This window comes from Sceloporus undulatus, chromosome 1 (genome assembly GCF_019175285.1).
Source record: "Sceloporus undulatus isolate JIND9_A2432 ecotype Alabama chromosome 1, SceUnd_v1.1, whole genome shotgun sequence".
In the NCBI taxonomy this organism is placed as follows: domain Eukaryota; kingdom Metazoa; phylum Chordata; class Lepidosauria; order Squamata; family Phrynosomatidae; genus Sceloporus; species Sceloporus undulatus.
In genome coordinates, this window is record NC_056522.1 from 310760596 (window position 1) to 310783239 (window position 22644).

A 22644-nucleotide genomic window follows, 5' to 3' on the forward strand; every position below is an offset into this window, starting at 1 on the left:
GAAAGAAGCAGAAATAACCCTGATTCCAAAAGAAGACAAGGACAACTTAGAACCCTCAAATTACCATCCAATATCCCTGCTCAATAATGATTATAAATTCTTCACCTCCATCCTAGCCAAACATATTAAAAAATGTTTAAATAACTGGATTGACAAAGATCAGAGGGGCTTTCTCCCAAAACGATACGTGAGGGAGAACATAAGAATTTTGTTGAACATTTTGGAATATTATGGGAAGCATAACGATAAACAAATTGGTATAATGTTCATTGATCTGGAGAAGGCTTTTGACTCAGTCAATTGGCAGTTATTGTCGAAATTATTAGAAAAAATCAAAATAGGGAATAACTGTATCAATTGGATTAAAAAAAAATCACAATCAAAAAGCCCAAATTAGAGTAAATGGGGAGAAGACATCCTTTTTCAATATACAAAGGGGAACTAGACAAGGTTGTCCTTTATCCCCACTGTTGTTTTTGCTAGCAATGGAAGTATTGATAAAAGGAATAAAATCCAACGACAAAATTAAAGGGACAAGAATAAAAAATCAAACTTATAAAATTCGGGCTTATGCGGATGATATAATTCTCTTTGTCGAAGATCCAATTGATAATATTAATAAAATCATGGAAATTCTAGGGAACTTCAGAGAAGTGACCGGGTGTAGAATTAATAAGAATAAATCAATGATCATGACTAGAAATATGAAATCAGGGGAGGAGAGGCTGCTAGAAGAGGTCTCCGGAATCAAAATTGGGAAAAAAACCAAATATCTGGGGGTACAAATAACAAGCAAAACAACAGACCTTTTTGAAAATAATTACAAAAAATTATGGGCCAATATAAGACAAGATTTGATGAGATGGAATAAATTAAACCTATCTATTATGGGCAGAATAGCCACAATTAAAATGATGATACTCCCAAAAATTTTACATTTGTTTCAGATGTTACCAATTTTGATTCCAGAGAAGATATTCAAAGAATGGGACAGAGATTTGACAAACTTCATTTGGCGAGGAAGGAAAGCTAGAATTAAACTTAAATTACTGCAAGACTCACGGGATAGAGGAGGATTAAACCTGCCCAATCTTAAACTTTATTTTGAAGCATGCAGTCTGACCTGGCTTAAAGAATGAGTAAATTTAGAAAATAACAATCTATTAGAGATAGAAGCAGAAGGAATGACCTTCGGCTGGCATGCTTACCTGATTTATGAAAAAGATAAACAAAACAAATCTTTTCAGGAACATTGTATTAGGAAAGCATTAATAAAAGTTTGGAACAAGTATAGAAGTAGGATATTCCCTACCATAGAAGGTTGGGTGTCACCCCACGAAGCCTTCTATAGGAAATGGTTAGGGAAGGAAAATGGTATAGATATAGAGATCTTTTGGAAAATCATGGAGATACTGTAAATTTGAAATCAAAGGAGAAAATAAATAATGATGGTTGGAATATCAATTGGTTTGCGTACTCACAAGTTATGAGTAGGTATAAAGAAGACACCAAGCAACGAAAGGTAGAGATTAAGGAAGGAAAGTCAGAAAGTCAGAACTAGGGAAATTAATGTTGGATAGTCTGGACAATTCGATCGGGAAGATATACAAATTATTATTGAAATATGAAATGGAGTAAGAAGTGGTTAAAGAGCATATGATTAAGTGGGCAAAGAACATAGGCCACCCCATAGAACTATCACAATGGGAGAAAACTTGGAAAAATAATTTCAAATTCACAGTTTCTCAAGGACTGCGTGAAAATTTCTACAAGATGTTTTACCATTGGTACTTATCACTGGAAAAAATAGCAAAAATTTATAAACTAAATAATAATAAGTGTTGGAAATGTAAAAAAGAAATTGGAACCTTTTACCATCTTTGGTGGACTTGCAAAAAAGCTAGAAACTACAGGAGAGAGATAAATGGGCAAATTAGCGAAATTTTAGGGAAATCAATAAACTTAATTCCAGAATTATATCTGTTAGGTATCTTTGATAATAAAATGATAGGGAAAGATGAAAAGATTGTGTTTTATATGGTAACCATAGCACGTATCTGTTATGCCCAGAAATGGAAGAATGAGATCTGCCCAACAATGGAAGATTGGATGCTCAAACTATACGAAGCAATAGCAATGGATAAACTGACTTTAGCCTTGAGAGATGGACAAGGAAATCAAATAAATGAGGAATGGAATAAGGTTATAAAATTTTTGGAGCAAAAATGGGGTCGAACAGCGATTGTCTTTATAACCTGAAATTAGAATCAGGGATGAAATATATAGATTAGCAGAATGAATTATACATATGTATCTTCTACGGCTCTACTAATATTTATGGGTGTTGTTTATGATATGTATATAGAATAAGTAATGTAGGATCCACTTTAAAGAGATAAAGGATCAGAAAGTCAAAACGTACATTAATGGATCAAGATTGGTATAGGAAGTCACTATTTGTTTGTATGAGAAGCTACTAGTGAATTGAAGAAAATAAGAAATAATCTACGAAGAGTTTAGAGACTAGAATAGAAGAATGTTGATTAAGATAAGAGGAAGATAAAGTAAGTGAAGAGGAAGGTAAGAGTAGGTAGAGTTTTGGATAGGAGAAAGAGATAGGAGAGAGAAGTGATAGAGGAAGGAAAGTGGAAAGGGAGAGTTTAAGGTAAGATGAGATGGTTAAGATAGGATATAGAGAATAGAGAGAGAAGTAACGAATAAACTCTTGTAATAGAGCAATAAGACTAGAGCTTAATGTATAGTTAATCATTATATGTTTATTTTTGTATGTCTTGGTTGTATTATTTTTTTTTCTTTTTGTTGGTCTGTTTTGTTTTGATTTCTTTCATATTTGTTTGTGGTTATTATTGTATTATATTGTATATATTACGTATAATGTGTATTTTTAATAATAAAAATTTAATAAAAAAATTGGAGGAAAGAACAGCAACAATTTAATATATACAGATGATAACATACTACTAGCAGAAAATAGCAGACTTAGAGCAATTAGTAAAGAAAGTTGAGGAAATGGTAAAAGCAGGTCTCTATGTATGACTTTGAATGCTAGACAGTGAAACAATCTGATAAGAAGAAAATCAAGTAAATTGAAATGCAGACCTGGGGAAGAGTTCTATGGATACTGTGGTTTGCTAAAAAGACAAATGAATGGATGACAGAGCTAATTGACCCTGAACTCTCCCTGGAAGCCAAGATGAGTAAACCATATCATGAGAAGACTTGACTCTCTAGAACGATAATACAATAATGCTTGGCAAGGTAGAAGGCAACAGGAAAAGAGGAAGACCACATTCCAGATGGATAGACTCACCATATTACCGCACTACACTCTTTTATTCCTGCTATTCCACTTTTACTGCTCTGGCTGCCTTCTGTTGCATTCTGAAGCTTGTAGTTCAGTGAGGCCTAAGAGCTCTATGGCTGAGAATTCTAAATGCCCCCACCCTCAACTGCAAGCCCTAGAATGCAACAGGAGGCAGCCAGACCAGTTAAAGTGGAATAGCAACTGTAAAAGTGTGGTGTAGTAATCTAGGCAAATCAAAGAATGATCCTGAGTCTGCAAGAGCTGAGCTATTGATGATTGATGATATGGGGACTTGGATGTCTCAGTCATAGCTAATCCGGAAGTCAAAGTTGACGTGACAGCAGTTAACAAAGCCACCATTGCCTTACTTTCTAAAGAAAACAATGAAAAAGTATCTCAAAGACTTTCATTGTAAAAAACAAACAAACATGCATCCAGGCTGCATCTAATGGCATTCCGCAGACTGAATCCTCCCATAGCAGGGGGCCATTTTTGCTGATCCTCCTTCTCCAACAGACCCCTATCTGCCCTCCATCCAAATAAGCTCCAAGATGGTTTAGGAATCCTTCAACAAGGAATGGTAGCTGGATCTGGATGCTACAGAGTGTAAGAGAAACTACAAAATATCTAGCACCTGAGAGTCTCCACTAGATCATCTTCATTTTTGCAAATGGAATCAGTTCTTCTCTTTGTGGAAGCACAAATCTGGAGTTACGTCCCACCACAGTATGGCTCCTTGACACATTTCAACATTGGCTTACTGCTTTGACCTGTCTTAGAAGCAGGTGAGGAACTATTTGAGCAAAACACGATATTTCTACCCTCATACTCTGAGCCCATGAGAGCAATTGCAAAAGGCTGTCAGAAGTGAGACCCTGAACAGTACCACTCCTAAAATAATGTGTAGTTGAGAGCAGCATTAATCTTCCTGGAGAATAGAGGCAACTGCAGTTTATGTAGGAAGCATTCTTTATCTGAAAAATCTATTCTCTTGCTCTCACTCAATTTTAAACCCCCTCTTTCTTTCTTTCTTTCTTTCTTTCTTTCTTTCTTTCTTTTTTTGGAAAGCACAGCCACAAATAATGGTCCTATACTCATTCACCGTTTTGAAATGTCCAGTATTTGAAACTCAAAGAGTAATAGCAGTTTAGACTCTGCTCCAAAGACTGCTGTGCACACTCAGAAAATACACATGGCCATAATTACAACAGTAAATTTTTAACAGAGTGATCAAAGAATAAATACAATACAATAGTCAATCTCCATTTAGAATATCTTCAGGGTAGAAAGAAACTTATAGTAACTATAAGAACAAAAGGAAGAAAAAAATATTTCTCCAAACAGTTAGAATCAGTAGAAATTGTAGCAAAAGCACCACATTATTCATCTCAAGTAATGGAAATCATTCAGAAACTTCAGTAAAAAGACCCAGGTCTAAAATCTTTAGAGAATAGCTTGAGTGTGAAGAGATGGGAATCTATTCCAATTAATTAGAGTGTTGTCTAGAGTTTAACCCTTATATTTGTTATACTCTTTTTCTCTTTGTCTAGATCACAATGAGTAAAATAAAAGGTTTTCTTCTGGATGTTTAGGTATTATAGAAACCTGTTAAGGGGCTATGCTCAGTCTCTCAACACAGAACAAACAGATTTGCAGCTACATATTTGCAGTATCTATTGGCATTCAGGACAACTATATACAGCTTCAGCCCATACAGAGTACCAGCTCATGTCAGCATAGCTTGAATTCTGTCTCAGAGATTGCAGTACAAAATTGTGTTTGAATCTCCACATGGTCTTTTGCTTTTTTCATGTAAAGCAGCCCTAACCTGAGAACAATCCAGAATGGGGACACATCATAGAGCAAAGGCTTCATCTCATCCCTTGTGCCATTTTCCAGGTTGGCAGGAGAATGGTGGCGGCGGCTGATGGCCTTCATGTTAGCAGGGAGATGAATCTGCTGCAGGTTTTAGTTCGAACTACAAAGGACCTGTACAAGGTGTTCAGTCTTATCCCAAATTGATTCAGCAACTTAGCACCTTCAAAATTTGGGCAAAGTTTGGACTGAGCAGATTCAGCTCTCCACTGACATGGAGCCACTAATTGATGTGGGGTGGCGGGGAGGCAGAATAATTTCAGTGGGAAGATGGGGTTTGTGAAGGAAAAAAAGTCTTAAACACCTCACTCACTCCATGATGTTTTTGATTAAAAAAAAGCATCCCCATCCATATTTTGCAAAAAGGACAAGATATAGAGAATGCCATACACAGGATTGAAAAATGTCTGATGTTAGAGATTTATATAGTCAAAGGAAGCCAGTTTTCATTTTAGCCTGTATGTGGGATCCAAAATAATGCTCTGCACATTTTTATTCTTTTTTAAAATAATAATTTAAAATTGTCTGCAGCAGATGGATGGAAGACATTTTATTGGAGTTGTAAAACTAGCTTTTCAAAGTTCAATTAAGGCAAGAAAATAGCCAAGACTTTTGCCAAGGCATTTTCAAAACAGGCATGGGCCATTTTAATTTACTAGGTGGTTAGAGATCCTTGCATCCCAAGACAAGAAATGTAATGTTTTATTCTGTGCCACACAAAAATAATTGAGGAATAGATTTGATCTTTTCTTGTCTTACCTTGCAAATGATGAAAACATAAATCATAATTCAATATTCTTTGTAGCAATTGAAGTATGCTGAGGATGAAGAAGGAAAGTAGAACAAAGAGAGAGGAAAAGGGACATTTTAAAAGCATCTGAAGAAGTGGAACAATAGAAGATAAATTGGGGTATGCAGCAGAGGTGAGCTCAGTGGAGGGGAAACAACCATTAATGGCCAGGGAACATCTACCTGCAGCTGGAAAAAAAAAAAGGACAAGCAGTTTTCCTCCTGGCTCTCTAGCATACCTGATGGAGATCTTGAAGAGGGATGACAGTTGCTGCTTGCTGTCAGCTGCAGAAGAGCAGCTGGCTGGTTCAGGGCATTTTCAAGCAGTTTTGCCTGCCCAAACTGGGCAAAACTACACAGGTGAAGCATTTTGCCTGATGCCATGGAGCATCTTGGCTAATTATTATGCACTGAACAGTCCATGTTTTGGATTCTTGGCATAACTAAACAATGAAGGAGTGTATCATATTTAATAAGGATTGAGCAAGCAGCAGGGACTTTTAAAATGTACCAAACAGAGGCAATAAGATAAATAATCTACTTCATCAGCAGGTGAATAAAGAAAGAAATTGATTCCTCTAAGGATAAGCTAGGGAGTCCAACTACTAATGCTGTCTGACAAAAAGCTGAATTTCTAAAATCAATTCCAGAGCTGGAACATGCATCCCCATTACCTTTCATTTCCTTCATCTGTGCAAAAGCAATACTGATGTGATCATATGTATGATTGCACCAGCAGTTCTGTCTCATGGTGCACTCAGTCAATCCTGCATTTTGGTAGATACCGTACAAAACTTATTATGCATATCCAAGTGCATTTTGTTTGCTTTTTAAAAAAATATTTTAGTTTGCAAAAATGCAGGAAAAAACATGAGACACTGATAGATGACTGTTGCTCACTGTTAAGTAAAGCTAGTCACTGAGTGGTAATAACAAGATTCCTCATAGCTCATTGAGGAAGCTTGTACTAATTTCTAAAAACAAAAGCATCTTTCCACAGAATGCTGTGTGTGCATTCTGGTGCTCTCATATCCTTGTTATCTCTGTGAGTTACAATAGCCATTGGTTTCATATTTTTTCATCTAAGGGATTTCATTCTAATTAATACAAGGAATAGAAATGGAAAGGCTATTTTGGCCAGATAAGAAGTGACCAGTAAGGAATGGAGCCAGTACAGCCATTCCACAAAGTAGAAGAACTTTTCCCATTCTTGAAAGGTCCTCTTCTAGAAGGAGCTTCTTTCTAGTTTAGGGGTAGACAACTGTGATAGGGGAGCCCCCCCTCCAAAAAACACTCCCCATGGCCTTCAGCCATTTTCCTGGCAGATGTGGATGTAATGTCACAACCCTTCTGGTTTCAGGATTCAGGCTAAAAATGGCTGGGTTTTATGGGGTTTCTGGGTTTAGGGGTTGTGGGAGCAAAGGGCCTAAAGCTCTCATTTCTCTGTGGCAGTTTGGATCACCTTTTGTTGCATTTTCTTTGCAATTTGAGGCCTGTCTGGGGTCTTCAGAGAGCTTTGGTAGGGCATAGGGGAGCTTCAGAAAGGTACAATGAAAGGAGAAGGGGAATAATATTTGCTTGTTCTGCCTTTCTTTTCCAACCTCCCACCTAAACTCCCATGTTTTTCCAGATCGTCTTCTAAGACTCTGGGACTGTTATTGGAGGTGGGAGTGGAAGGGCACAGCAGGTTGCTGGGGGAAAAGGAAGGTGATGAAAATCCCATCTTCTCCCTTAAACTTTTGGAAGCCACCTTCATTCTGTGAGTGGACAGCCTCATCAGCCTCATGAATACATTGAAACATGTATGTGATTCATACCTCATCTCCAAAAAAAAAAAAAAAAAAAAAAATGGCATTCAAGGTAGTGTGGTAGTGGAGATGAGGTATGAATCACATATATGTTTCAATATGCTTCTCAAGCATTCCTGAAAACTGCCCCCTCTGGGACGCATCTGGAACATGATGGGAATGTTCGGTGGCAGCGGCAGCGTTCTCCCTGTGCGGTAAGATGCGTTCTTTGCTGCCTCTCATCCCCATCCCGTTCCCTTTTAGAATGCCACAGGCCCGTTCTAGGGCCTGTGCGATAAAGTTCGGAGGCAGAGGATTCTTTTGAAGAATCAGCCCCAAATACTCCTCCCTCTTCTTTGTTTCTTATGCTACCTCTTCTCTTGGTCTGTCCACCAAAACAAAGCAGGAGCAGCTGTCCAGCCAAGTCTCAGCAATGCTTTGTGAGCTTCTTTTGAAAGCTCCTTTTTGCTGCTGTTTCTCTTCTACCACCACATTCGCTAACTGGAGCCCTGGTGGGGCAGTGGTTAAATGCCTGTACGGCATCCACTCACTCAAAACCATGAGGTTGCGAGTTCAAGACCAGCAAAAGGGCTCAAGCTTGACTCAGGCTTGCATCCTTCCGAGGTCGCTAAAATGAGTACCCAGATTGCTGGAGACAATTAGCTTACAGTTGTAAACTGCTTAGACACTGTTATTTCAGTATGAAGCGGTATATAAATGAAGCTGTTTGTTTAACTCCTCATCCCCACTATGGTCTTAAAGGCCACTGGTTCCCTTTGTCTTTTTTGCGGGATGATACTTTGACTAAAGGTATCCTTCCCACCTTCCTTTCTCTCACCACCCCCGTTACCTTTTCTCCCCTCAGCACCACCCTGGAGCTTTCCATCACCCCGAGGGGAGGGGTACCACCCATGTTGAGAACCACTGTTTTAGAGAAAGTTTAGCAGATATGCTGAGCAAACCTTTCACATGAGTATTGTTTCTAGACTCTTGAGTACTTCAGAGTCTTTCATGATCAAGTAACCAAAAATTCATTTTTAATTGAAAGAAAATTCAACTGATTAACATGTTGAAATGGAATGACACTTTCACATTACTCATTTAAGTAAATTAAGGGGGAAAATAGAGGCATTATCCCAAACCATGATAGAAACATGTTCAAAAATCTAAAAGGTGGTGTTTGTTTGGTTTTTTAAAATCCTCTTGTAAGCCATGCCCTAAAATGCAGGTGTCATGCAGTGCAATCCTCTGAATTCTTATCAGGGAGTAAGCCCCTTTGAACAGAATGAGATGTACTGGGAATTGATTGCACTGTAAATTACCAATACCAGAATGTGGGTGATATAGACTACTTGTGAGTAACGTTTTCCCTCTTCAACTACCAGTATATAGCTTCCTGAAAATACTACCCTCTCCATCATGTCTTCTTTTTTCATTATTTTAGGCAGAGCCTGGGGAACTCTGGGAGCTGTAGTCTAAAAAATATAACTTTACCAAGGTCTGACCCAGTGCGATATGATTCTTGCTTTTACATAGTCCTGGGATATTGCTTCCATAACAGCATCATCATCTGCAGTGCCCATTCAAACCCCAGCACCTTCCATGCCAAGAAAGAACTTTGCCAAAGACACACTTTCAACTGATAATTCATACACTTTCATTCTTACTACAGCATATCTAATGTTTTGCTTAGATCACCTAAGAGGGTGGCTCACTCAGCCACCACCTCTAAGGGCTGATTCTGGAAATACCTTTCTGAGATGTGGGCAAAGGGCAGAAACAAGTGTTCACATAAGAGCTGCTTGCCTTTGTATGCTGCTTGCTTAGTATTCAGGAGGAGCATGTTTAAAGCACATCATTTAGGGAGTTCTGGAGAAAGATTTAGTCAACTTTGAAAAATGGCAAATCTCAGATTAAAATAGACAATGATGCTATGCAATTAGAACTAGTTAAACACTGCCTGCTCCCTTGACTAGTAAGCCTGCCATCCCCAAGCACAGATGAATGCCTTCTGCCAGCTTCATAATTTCTTTCAATTAAGATTTTCAAGATACACACAATGACACGTATAGGATAAAAATGATATTTGGAGACCATAAGGAGCATTTGCTTGCTGCATGAGCTGAAGGCACCCAGGATTAAAAAGGATATTTCATTTGTAAATCAAATGAATGGCTGGATTAGAATGTTGAAAAGGGAATACCACGAGGGATGAAGCCGGAATTGATTTGAAGGTCAAAATTCCGGTCCAATGTGATACATCCTTAGAAGGCCATATTTGTTACTGTTATGTGCTTGTAAATTGACTGCAATTCATGACAACCCTTTCACGGGATTTTCTGGCAAGATTTATTCAGAGGTGGTTTGTCATTGCCTCTAAGGCTCAGAGAGTGTGACTTGCCCAAGGTTATCTGGAGGGTTTCCATTGTTGAGTGGTGATTTGAACCCTCCTCTGCCAGAGCCCTAGCCCAACACTCAAACCATGGTATGACGACACCTGCTTGTTCATTTTGAAGATTTGCCATTGTTTTTTTTTAAAGAGACAATTCTCTCTTCTCTCACTCTAGAAAACATGCTGGTATCTCAGACTGGAATGTTTGTATTTTCACAAACAAAGCTGCCTGTGAATTCAATAAATAAATGCATACTCTAAAACAAAATACATTGGCTGAAGTGTAGGGATATGAAGAATATTAATTACTATTTGTATCCTTGATGAAAAAAGATTGTTTTGACAGCAGACACCTCACTGAGGATAAGGAGGCCAGCTGCAAGATGGTTTGCCCCTTGGGACTTTATTCGGGAAAATCCATTTACCCAGTTTTTCTGGCCAGAAAATTTATTTTCTACACAAAACCAGTTAACTTTGTTCAGGAATCAGGGGATTTTGCATGGCATGAAAGTGTTATTTTGTTATGTGTTCATAAAACTAAATAGCTGGTGTGGAATATCAGTAATTATTTTTTGTTCAGATGACCTACTTTTTGTCTTCCTAAACTTTCCTGTGCAGAAAACAGGTTTTTGTTTCTATGCAAAAATGAACACATATGTGTAGGATATAGTGTAGGATACATAGGTTATGCTGTCTCTTCTTCAAAGATACTGCTTTTTATGAACACAAAGTGGTTATGTGTATTTCTGCAGAAATAAATTTTTCACAAATGATGTCCTGGAGAGGTAACAAAATGACTTGGACTGACCCTGTCCAGTCATCATCAGCTTCACTTCAGCTGAAGAAGCCTTTGAAAAGAGTCTAGGTAGGTGATTTCCCAGACCAGCTGATACAGGTTCCAGTTACATATTACATAGGGCGGGTTACAGACCGCCATTTGGGACGTCCTTAGGACGTCCCAGTTTTAAAAAGGGGCGTGTCTTCTAGATGCCCCTACTCCTGTTACGGACTCTGTCCATAACAAATGGCAGCGGCCGTTCCACACGGCCGCCGCCATTTTGACGTCTTGGACGCCTAGCGTCCAGACATGTCGCGGCGGAAGTGATGCCGCGAAAGTGCACCTTGCGCTTTGCAGCACCACTTCTGGGGCCCAGGAAGGAGCGCGATTTCCGCGCTCCTTCCTAGCAGCGTCCGGGAGTCCCGCGGTTTAGAACCTGCGGCTCCCGGATGCTGCAACACGCCATAGAAACAAATTTTCATGGAGATTTTTATGCTCACCAGGAAGAAAGCCAATGGCATTCCATGCTCAGAGAAATCAGTACTTATATTATACACCGGAGGAGGGCAACATCTGTGGACCTAACAGGCTTTGGGGGGGGGGGTCTTCACTGCCCCCAATAACACTAATATCCCCTAATTGATTGCTAAAATGACAAAATGTACCCCAAAAGTCCCTTGACATAACATCTCACAATGAATCTTTGAATATTACATACCTGGTATACAACTTCACAGGACTCAAATATCTACAGGTACAAGCCACAAGCATTACTAGATCCTTTCCCAGCCTCTGGAGGAGGGGGTTACAATTAGCCATTATTATCTAATTTTTGACCAGTTATTTCTGGGTTTGATAAAATGGTTTTTGGCCTAAAAGTGACTTGGGAGGCTACATAAAAATGGGATATTACACCCTCAAGCTTGGGGGGGGGGCATTATGTGGGGAAATTTATGGGATGTCAGGGAGACTACATGTATCCTTTGAGTCACATGTTACAACCTGTTGGTACAAATATTAAGCCACAATTTGATCACCAGTGAAACTGGAAAAAGAGCCTTCTTTGTCAAAATGAAAAAGGATGAAGAAGGATCCAGGAATGCTCATATATGATTGAAGATGTAGGCCTTCAAGTCCTGAGAGGATGCATTTGAGAAATGTAATCTTCAAAAATACATTGTGAAATGTGATGTGCCTATCAAAATTTTGCATCCACTAATGGAGATGTGTAAACCTTTGAGAGAACTAATCTGTAAGGAAGTCATGCTGAAATGGACAAAGGAAGAACACAAAAAAGCTTTCTAAGGAAAGAAAAGTGAATATGATAAATCCTCCAGAACAGAAGCTTTATATAACACAAAGGAAAGATGAGCTTACAATCTGAAATGATACATTAGAGATGGTGCTAATGCAGTGAGATGAGCATTTGAAAAGCATTCTTTAATAGGTAATATGCACAGCTACTGTAATATTGTGAGTTTTTTTTTAAAATGACCAGTTATGAAAGAACTATTTAGCATGCAGTGGCCAAATCAGTTTTCTTAACACACAGTTTTGCTTGTGGGGCCCTTAAAATCATCAGTCAATCATCCTGTGGGTTTTGAAGACTTTTAGGTTGCAATCATGCACATTTCAACACTAATACCAATAGAATGCACAGGACATTATGCTGTGAATGGTACAAGTTATAAAAGCAATTTAGCAACCAAAGTCAGAATCAAAGGGTACCTTCCAGCCATCCAGAGCTCTGTATCTCTGTTCACATAATTATAGAATCATAGAGTTGGAAGAGACCTCAAGGGCCATCCAGTCCAACCCCCTGCTGTGAAGGAATATACAATCCAAAAACCCCGACAAATGGCCATCTACCCTCTGTTTAAAGTCCTCCAAAGAAGGAGACTCCAGCACATTCTGGGGGAGCATGTTCCACTGTTGAACAGTTCTTACCATCAGGAAGTCCTTCCTGAAGTTTAGGTGGAATCTTTTTTCCTGTACTCCATTCCCTTGTATGCCAATCTCTGGAGCAGCAGAAAATAAGCTTGCTTCTTCAATATGGGATCTCTTCAAATATTTAAACATAACTAACCTTTTCTTCCCCAGTCTAAACAAAATCAGCTCCCCAAGTTGCTCCTCACAGAGCATGGTTCCAGACCTTTCACTATTTTACTCACCCTCCTTTGGACACACTCCAGCTTGTCAATATCCTCTTGTGATGCCCAGAACTGGACATGGTAAGCTAGGGAAGGTCTGAACAAAGCAGAATAGAGAGGTACTATTACTTTCCTTGATCTAGACACCATTGTCTCATTATACTCACATTCTCCCTTTTGAACATTGGGCCTTCCACCCAGAAGGAAAGAGCAAGCAAGAAGCTGTTGGTGACATCTGCAGCAATAATGAGGATGGAAAACATGGAGAGGGCAGCATTGTCCATATTCATACCTCATAGTGATGCAAAGAATACTCACAAATGTTCTTGTTCTTGGTAAGAAAAAACACAGTAAGACATCTCATGTTTGAATTTTGGATTTTTTTATGTGTGAAAAAATTCATAGAATCATAGCCCCTCAAGTTCAACCCCCTGCTGAAAAGGAATACACAGTCAGAGAACCCCTGGCAGATGGCCATCCAGCCTCTGTTTAAAGACCTCCAAAGAAGGAGACTCCACCACACTCTGAGGGAGTGTGTTCCACCGTCGAACAGCTCTTACTGTCAGGAGGTTCCTCCTAATGTTGAGGTGGAATCTCTTTTCCTGTAACTTGCAATCATTGTTCCATATCCTATTATCTGGAGCAGCAGGAAACAAGCTTACTCCATCCTCAATATCACACATCTTCAAATGTTTATACAGGGCTAATTTGACACAAAATAGGTTTTCTGCACAAAAATGTTTTTGTGTGTGTGCTTGCATGTGCACAAATTAATTTTTCAAACACCAGTCCCCATCTGAAAAATCTCAGGGAAATGTATGTGTGTGGTGGTGAAAGAGAACTCTTCTATCTCAAGCAGTAGGGAGAAAAGTTTTGAAATTATTTATTCTTGCATATGAAAATGAAATATGTAAAGATTTCCATCCTGAACTACTCAGCAGTTGTTCTAGTGGCAAGGAAGGGGGGGGAGGAGTAACATTCTGAACCTGGTTTTCTTGGGTTTTAATGGTTCTGCAACGGTGAGAGATGTAGTACATGGGAGGAAAGGCAGGATTGGCTGCTACTGCATAATCTCTTCACCACCTCTTCTGCCATAAATGTATTTCTTTCATCTTCCTGTCCTTGAAGGATAGGGTAGGAAATACTATTATCCTTGATCCTCTACAGAGAATAAGATATTTCAATTTGCTCACCCCTCATAGACAAGCGAACCATTCCTCACAAATTCCCAAAGGATGAGGGCTATAAAACATTCAGCTTTCTTTCCCTTCCTAACTCTTCTTGCGATAAATAGTGTTAACCATAAAACTGCATTCACAGTGTCTAACAAGGAAGGATGGCCTGTGTTTATCTTGAAAAAGGAATTTCCTCTCCCCCATTCTTCCTGCAGCTGATAGGAATAATTCAAATTGCTTCGACTGAGACTCACACAATTAAAATGAATAACAAAGGTTCTATTACTTTTATTACGTTAGAAAAAGAAGAAGAAAAAAAATCCACCCATGTCCTGAATTTCTCAGTGAACTGCTCGCCCCTTTGCTTCTTAAGGAAATGAAGTGTATGCAAAGTCTCACACCTTAGTTGAGCAGGTGCCAACTTTTAGAACACATAAAATACTTGAGCTTTCATCAAGAAAACCAAAAATTGTGTATGTTTAAGGAACAGCAACAAGCTTCTGTCACATCCCTACTGACCACTTATTTGTTGTTTTCCTCACTGTTTGATAACAAACACTAGCAATGTCTGTGATGAGAAGAAGTAGGATGGACAACAACCACATCCCATAATTAGGGAGAGTGGCAGTGGTGCATGGAAGAGTGGGCAGAGGCAGAAGAAAAACCGTGGGTGGGATCTGAGGATCTCATCAAAGGGTTTTTTCCCCTTGAAACTCCGTTGCTACAAAATCTGGACCCAGCCTTATTGTAACTGATGATATAACTTATCTCATTTAGCCATGAAAACAACAGTCTCTACATTACCTACTTTATTTATTTTCTTTCTAATGGCATTCATTGACAATCTTCAAGACCTTATCTCCAAAATCCTTTCTCCTATAGTTACTGGATGCATCCTGATGCATAACGATTGTACTATAGAGACTGGCCACCCTCTGCAGTCTTATTAAAAATAAAGCTACTTTCTAGGGTTAAACACTTTCTTATAAACTAATAAATTTACAGCTTAGTAAAAGAACACATCTAAGTAATCTTGAGGATGAAATGTGCCACCAAATGGCTCTTCATTGTTCAGTAAACCTAGGTTAATTTGTTTTTTAATTAGTGGAGTTAGGGTGGTCGCCATCACAATTCCCACTAATTTTTATATTGAGTTTGTAATTACTGAAGGCTATTTATTTCTTTGCCTCCTGCCAGGCACATCCAGCCACCTTTTGCCTATTATTTTAATAGGCCATCAGTGCAACTAAGGATGTATATCTTCGAAAATTTAATTCTCAAAGGAAACAATGAATAATTTTCTTCCTGCCCCACTGTTTGGCATTTATTCCACTCAAAATTTGAATATGGCATTTTTGTACACAAAATGGCATTTTCTTTGCAACAAGCAGCAGTTTAGGTACATAAAAATGCTATTTCCTATATGTAAAATGCTGTAATTGGAGCTTTACTCTGTGAAAAATTTGTATGTGGTATTTTTGTGCAAAAAATGCAGCATTTCTATGCAGAAATACCACGTGCAAATTTTGCACAGAATAAATCCTGAACTGAAAGAATCTTGTCAGTTCAGAATGCTTTTCATCAGGATTTCCTGTTATTTGAGACCTATGTTTTTCAACCATTTCCCAAATATCTTAAAATATTTTTCCATCCCTTATTACAATCTATGGGGCTACTTCACCTGATTACCTGGTCTCAAAAGAGATGTTGGAACACCTCAGGGCTATGGTTTTAGGAAACTTCAATATCTCTGCCTGTCCTGATGAGCCTTCCTCCAGACCTCAAAAAAACTATAGGACTGTATCAAAAAAATCATTGCCCTAACACATGAGGCATGGGCCTGTTTTTGGCTGTTGGGTAGATGCAGGATGTTATGGTTGCAGGGGTGGGGACTTTAACAATTGCCTTATAATTCTCTTGTGAAGTCTGGTTTGGTGGTAGCAGTCACTCCTTGGAGAGGTGGGGATCTTGTGAAGTATGATCTGGTCTAGAAGACAGCCCATTTCAGAGACTTATGGAATCTGAAGGATTCTTGAATGCTCTTGGTGATTTTCCAGCTAACAGAGATTTGATGAAGGCATTGAACTCATTGTGGAATAATAAGATGGCAAGGGCCATTGACACAAAATTTCTCCTGAGTGCCACTACTGTATTGTGGAACCTGTAATCCTCCTCAGTTTACTGAAGATTTGTAGACAATGAACAGTCTGTGCATCAGCCAGACTCAGGAGCAGTTGTCTCAGGTTTTAGAGGGAATGCAATCAAAGTCTAGCAAGGATGCTTTGTTGTCTAAACTCCCTTTAGATTTTTTTTTTTTAAAAAAATACAAATTCCTACCCATTTCACTTTAAAATAATTTTGCTCTTGTTAGTTAGTTAAAAAATAATCCTATGTTTATAATAGCAATTGCAACCTTGTGATCTCTCCATCCCCAGCCTCACACACTCACTAGTTTTTGTCAGCCTGAGTGCTGGCAACTGGAGGATTTGCAGCTTGGTGTACTAAACAGGGCTTTCAATTATAACTTAAATATGCTATTAAATCTATATAAATTGGAAACCATAACACTTGATTTCCAGACACAATTTACTAACAGTTCGAGAGTAACTTATGTGAAATGGGCAGTTAAAGTGGTGCTGGGGACTCATTTCCTTTTGCATTGCAGGATGCTTGCAAAGAATCTGGAACTGGTTCTAAAATTGTGTAGTCATATCAGCCCTGCTTCTGGCATCACTTTAGCAATCATAGCTTTTCAATCTGCATAGCTGTTCCTGAAAGAAGACTTGCAAATAGCAAGGCTCTGGAGTTGACTTTAATTCAGTTCAGAGTTAAGTGCAGTTAAGCACATTTGTAGAAAAGATGATGGGAGATGTAATCTTTCTCTGCATGCTAAGGGCAACATACGGATACCTTCTCTTTTCCAGTCATGCAAAAATATGACAGGCTGCAAATGGGTAAGCTAAGGCAGTAGCATCACCAGGGTTGGTGTCACCCAATGCAGTACCTCATGGTCTTATCTGTCCCCTCACTGACTTCCCCCAATATCACACCATATAGAATCCTTAGTAATGTTTTTGTATTAATGTTACTCATAAATCATAATTGCATATATCACTGGATGTAATGGCAATAGTTGTGACATAAACAGCTAGCAAAATTAATGCCTTTAAATCACAAAGGCCCATTACAGATGGGCAAAAGTGGCGTGGCAGTGGCAGTACTAGGGTTAGGGAGTGTGCACCATTCAGACGCTCCCTAACCCTAGTAGTACTCTGTACGTCAAAATGGTGGCGTCCTGTACACATGGGCGCCACCATTTTGATGCGATGGACACTTAGCATCCACACGTCATGGCGCTCCTGTGATGTCACAAGTGTGCCATTTGCGCACTCGGGCATTGGAAGTGCGACGGAAAAAGAACCCACTTTTTGCGGGTTCTTTTTCCACCGGTGGGAAAGGAGGAGGCGGCAGACTGCCCTTTTTGGGCGGTCTGTATCCCACCAATATTATATATATAGCCTAAATGTATTTACATGGACATCATTTCATGTAGTTAAAATTAAAATTTGGTAAGAAGTTGTGTTTTTAAAGAAAGTTTAAATATATATATTTTAAAACATTAAATTTTAAATTGTTATTACTTTTAAAATACCCTGGGGCCTCTCCTTTCTCCTCCCACTGGGTCTTGCCACACTCATACCATCTCTTCCACTGATCTCTAGTGTTTTAAAGGGACACAGGTAAATACCAAAAGGCAGATGTTTGGGGACCAGTCCTTTGCCATTATTCCTGCAACTATTTTGTTATTTTGTGTAATTTGTTAAATTGCTGTTAGATACTGTGAAAAACCCCAAATCCGTATGCCCTTACTGCACTGAATCTGCTATGGCAGTAAAATAAAAACTGGCTTCTTTGTCTTTCTTTAGTGACAATACAACCAACTGTTGGTTTTAGATGGTGGTGGTGGTGGGGAGTAATTTGGTCAAAAGTAACATTTGTGGTGCGGTGAAAAAACACTAGTCATTATGTGAAAATTGATCCCATTTCTGCATTTGATATTGGAAATTGTAAAAAGTAACTTTAGCCCTCACCAATCCGAAACTTAAGCTGTATCTATACTGCAGAATCAACACACTTTGACACTGCTTTAACTGCCATGGCTCAATGCTATGAAATTCTTGGATTTTTTGTTGTGTGAGATATTTAGCTTTCTCTGACAGAGAGATCTGGTGTCACAGCAAACTACAAATCCCAGGATTCCATAGGATGAGCCATGACAATTATAGTGTGACACTACATTAATTCTGCATTGTGGCAGCATCCATAGTTGTTGATAAAATGTTACTTCCAAGTTCTAGTTTTTTAACAGATACTCAGGTGTCCATAGGGTGTCACAGATTACAATGAACAGAACATTTCATACTGAAGTGATTCCCAATGTCAGCTGCCCTCTTTTCTTCATTTTTTACTTGCCTACATGTGTTTTGCCTCCAGCTACAAACCATCTACTCTATCAGCAGTTATCCCCTTGGCTGTCAATTATGATCTTCCCATCAACATTCAATACCTTTTTGCAATGCTTCTCTCACTTTCTATCTGTTTTAAGAGGTTCCAAGAAACACTGGAGTAACCAGTAGTGAAAGCAGAGATCTCAATGACCTAACACCTCAGTTCAGAGACATAGCCATGTTAATTTGGAATGTTGCTGTGTGCCTTCAAGTTGTTTCCAAATTGTGGTGACGCTAAGGCGAACCTATCATGGGATGTTCTTGGCAAGATTTATTCAGAGGAGGTTTGCCATTGCCTTCCTCTGAGGCTGAGTGTGACTTGCCCAAGGTCACCCAGTGGGTTTCCATGAATGATCTGGGAAGACCCACAGTCCAACACTCACTACACTGGAATATCAGTATGCAAAGGTATCTTATAGCACCTTTAAGACTGACTGGGTGAAACATTTTGTAGCATAAGCTTACTGTACATAGGCTTACTTCAGAGATCTGAGGAATGACCAAGTCTACAAATGGTTATGATACAGCATCTTTCACCCAGTTAGTCTCAAAGGTGCTATAAGATCCCTCCAAATACTAACACCTCAATGTTCTACTGCTCATTATTCCCTCCTCATTCTGCTGCCTATGGAAAGCCAGCCTCCATCCTGCTCTGTGTACCTTTGTGCAAGGCCATTTATATGGATTAGAAAGCAAGACTGATCCTACAATTAAGCAAACAGCCACCTCAACCACAGATGCTGAGTGTATGGAATCAGCAATAAGGTGTTGGAGGACAGAGGTCCTGTGCTTCCTCAGTAACTTTGTTGCCTTCAGGTTCAATGAAGGATATTTTTCTGTTACCAGTGATGATCTAGAAACCACCTTCTAGTCCAGGTGATTTCCACAAGCAGCATTGACAGATACTGTCTTATCCTTTGCTTCAGGTAGCAGAATGCATTGGGCCAGTCCTCTCAGAAGAACTTTTCATACCAGAAAAGTTGCTATGATTTGGCCATAACATAAAAAAAGAAAAAAGAAATGGAAGGAGCAGAACTCATTATGAGTTGAGTGTCACCAACTTGGGCATTTCCCTGTTTTTCTGAAGAGCTATAAATTACAAGAACTATAAAGTTTACTAACCAAAAAGAAGGCCTTAGAATTCTAGCCATGTTATACACTCTCTAGACCAGTGATTCTCATAGTGAGCAGTACCCCCCTAAGGGTAGTAGAAACATCCAGGGGGTGGTGAGGGAGAAAAGGAAACTTTCAGACAAAGTACTGGTGCTCAAGAAAGACAAGGAGAACTGGCAGCCTATAAGACTATGGTGAGGATGATGATTGCATGAAACCTCTTTTCAAGGTCCCTTAAAACCACTGCACAGCCTTGGTGATTGCTTCATGTGGTGGTGTCTCCTACTGTTCACCTCACCACATGAGCTCACTCCTTTAGCCATATATTTTGGTTGTAGAGGTGGATGGGAAATTAGTAGTAATCGCAGTGGGGGAGAAGTAGTGGTAAAAAGGAGCTTTCAGATTTGGGCCCCTGCTTAAGTTTTGCCAGGATTTGGTTGGCAAGTCAGAGTTGTGCTTTCTTTTGTTGGACAGCCCAAGAGAAGAGGTACAGAGGAAACAATGTTTTTTGTGGGCTGGGGGAGAGGATACTAAAAGTTGTGTAGGGAAGAAATGTCTCTGGGGAAGGATGGGGAGGAATAGCTCCGGTCAATTATTGGAAAAAGTCCTTTGCCTTGGAGTGGCTCCACTAATTAAAATCTCTCCCTTTCCCCCACCCATGCCAGTCTCCAGTCCAGAGCATGTGACCTCTGTAAGCCCCTTACACACACACCAGCTATGTCCATCCACCCAGATAAAGAAGGACTGAGAGACCTTCTTCGCCAGGGAGAAGCTTCTCCCTTTGCACCTGGTCATTTTGAGCAGCGACCAAGAGGCCTCTTGCCTGCACTGGCCTTTGCTGCAAGGCAGTGGCGTCACTAGTATTGGTGTCACCTGGTGCAGTAACTCATGTTATCAACCCCCACTGACATCTTCCCAGCAGACTATACAGAATCATTAGTAATGTTTTTTGTACTAATGTTACACCATAATAATTCTGTATATCACTGAATGTAATGGCAAGAGTTGTTATATAAACAACTCCTAAACATAGTTTTTGTCATCCTAACTTCTGAAGCCAGAGGCTGCTGTTTCCCATTCACACAAGAGACTACAGCTTCATGAATGGAGTGCAGGAGGAATCCAGAGATTCCTCCTCATTTTTTACTCCTGAAGCAGAAGGCTTCGGGAGTGGGTTGCAGGGGGAATCCAGGGAATCTTCCTCCTTTTAAATCCTAAAGCAGGAGGCTGGTGTGTCAATGGGAGACAGCAACCTCCAGCTCCCAAAGTAGGAAGCAGAATTGACATAATAGCTTTCTGCTTTGGGAGTTAAAAAGAGAAAGGTTCCCTGGATTTCTAGTGCACCCCACAACTGAAGTTGGAGGCTGCTGTCTCCCATTCTAACAATAGCTTTCTTCACTCGAGTTAAGAGGATGAAGAATCCCTAGATTCCTCCTGTACCCCAGTCCTGAAGCTGAAGGTACTTGGGTCAATGGCAGACATCAGCCTTCCTTACACTCATTCACTCCCTGATTCTCCTGCCTGCTTCTCCCTCTCTCATGGATGGGCCCAGGCCATACCAGGAGGACAGAGAAAGTCCTACTTGGTCTCCTTTCTCCAGAAGATGTCTGAAGCTCAATGGGCAGAGAAAGGAGAAGCCTTGTTTGCCCCAGTAACTGGCCACACCTTCTCTTCTGCTGAACTCCTCATGTCTTACAAGATACATTAATGCTATGGCCTGTTTCTTCCAAAAAGCAGACATTTAGGGAGCAGCAGTGGCATTGCGAGGGTGGTGGTCATGGTGTCATCCAGTACAGTCTCCATATCACCTAGTGATATGTCTGCCACAAGGCTAGCAGAGGCAAGAGGCTTCTCAGCCACTGTTGAGCCAGTTACTTGGTTGTTGCTCCCAGGATGACTGGGTGGCAAAGGAAGCAGTGACCCATATTGGTTGTTTTGAATGTACAGTAGAATGGTAGACCTAATATCAAGAATTACATGCTGGAGAGGCACTAGGATTGTCAGTCAAAGGGAAACGGGGATGGTAGCCCCCAAACGTTTGGGGACCACTGCCCTAGACAGTAGCTGAGAATCCTGGATAGCAAAATGTCATGTTGCTTTGGCAGGCCTAAGTTCCAAAGAGGCTGCATGATGATAATGCTCCACTGCTTCATGGTGTGACCTTGGGAAACCTCTTTCCCCACAGGCAGTTTTTTGCCAAATAACATCATATTTTGCATTTCTCAGATTCTGAACATGAGAGTGTGTGCCTTCCAATCAAATCATACTGGAATTGCTTCTTCAACTGAAACTTTCATCTTGCCAGTGATATTTGTATACAGTGGATCCTTGTTATACGCTGGGGTTTGGTTCCAAGATCCCCCGTGTATAACAAAATCCGTGTATGCTCAAGTCCCATTAAGTATAATGACATAGCAAAATGGTGTCCCTAATAAAAAAATGGAACATCAAAGTAAATTTATACTTTTTTGGAACATTTTCAAACCGTGTATGCTTAAATCCGTGTATAAAAAATCCGTGTATAAGAAGGGCCGACTGTACCATTAATTCTTTATCAGATTTCGCTCAAGTACATTAAAAGCCCCAGGCAGGCCCCATATCATTAGATTGGTTTATTTATATATTTATTAATAATAATTGGGATAAATATTTATAAAGTACTTTGAGAATGTAGCATGAATGTGCTATGGAGGAAATATGAGCTTAGTGGCCATGGGCAGCACCTACCCTGCATAGCAGGCCACTTTGAAGG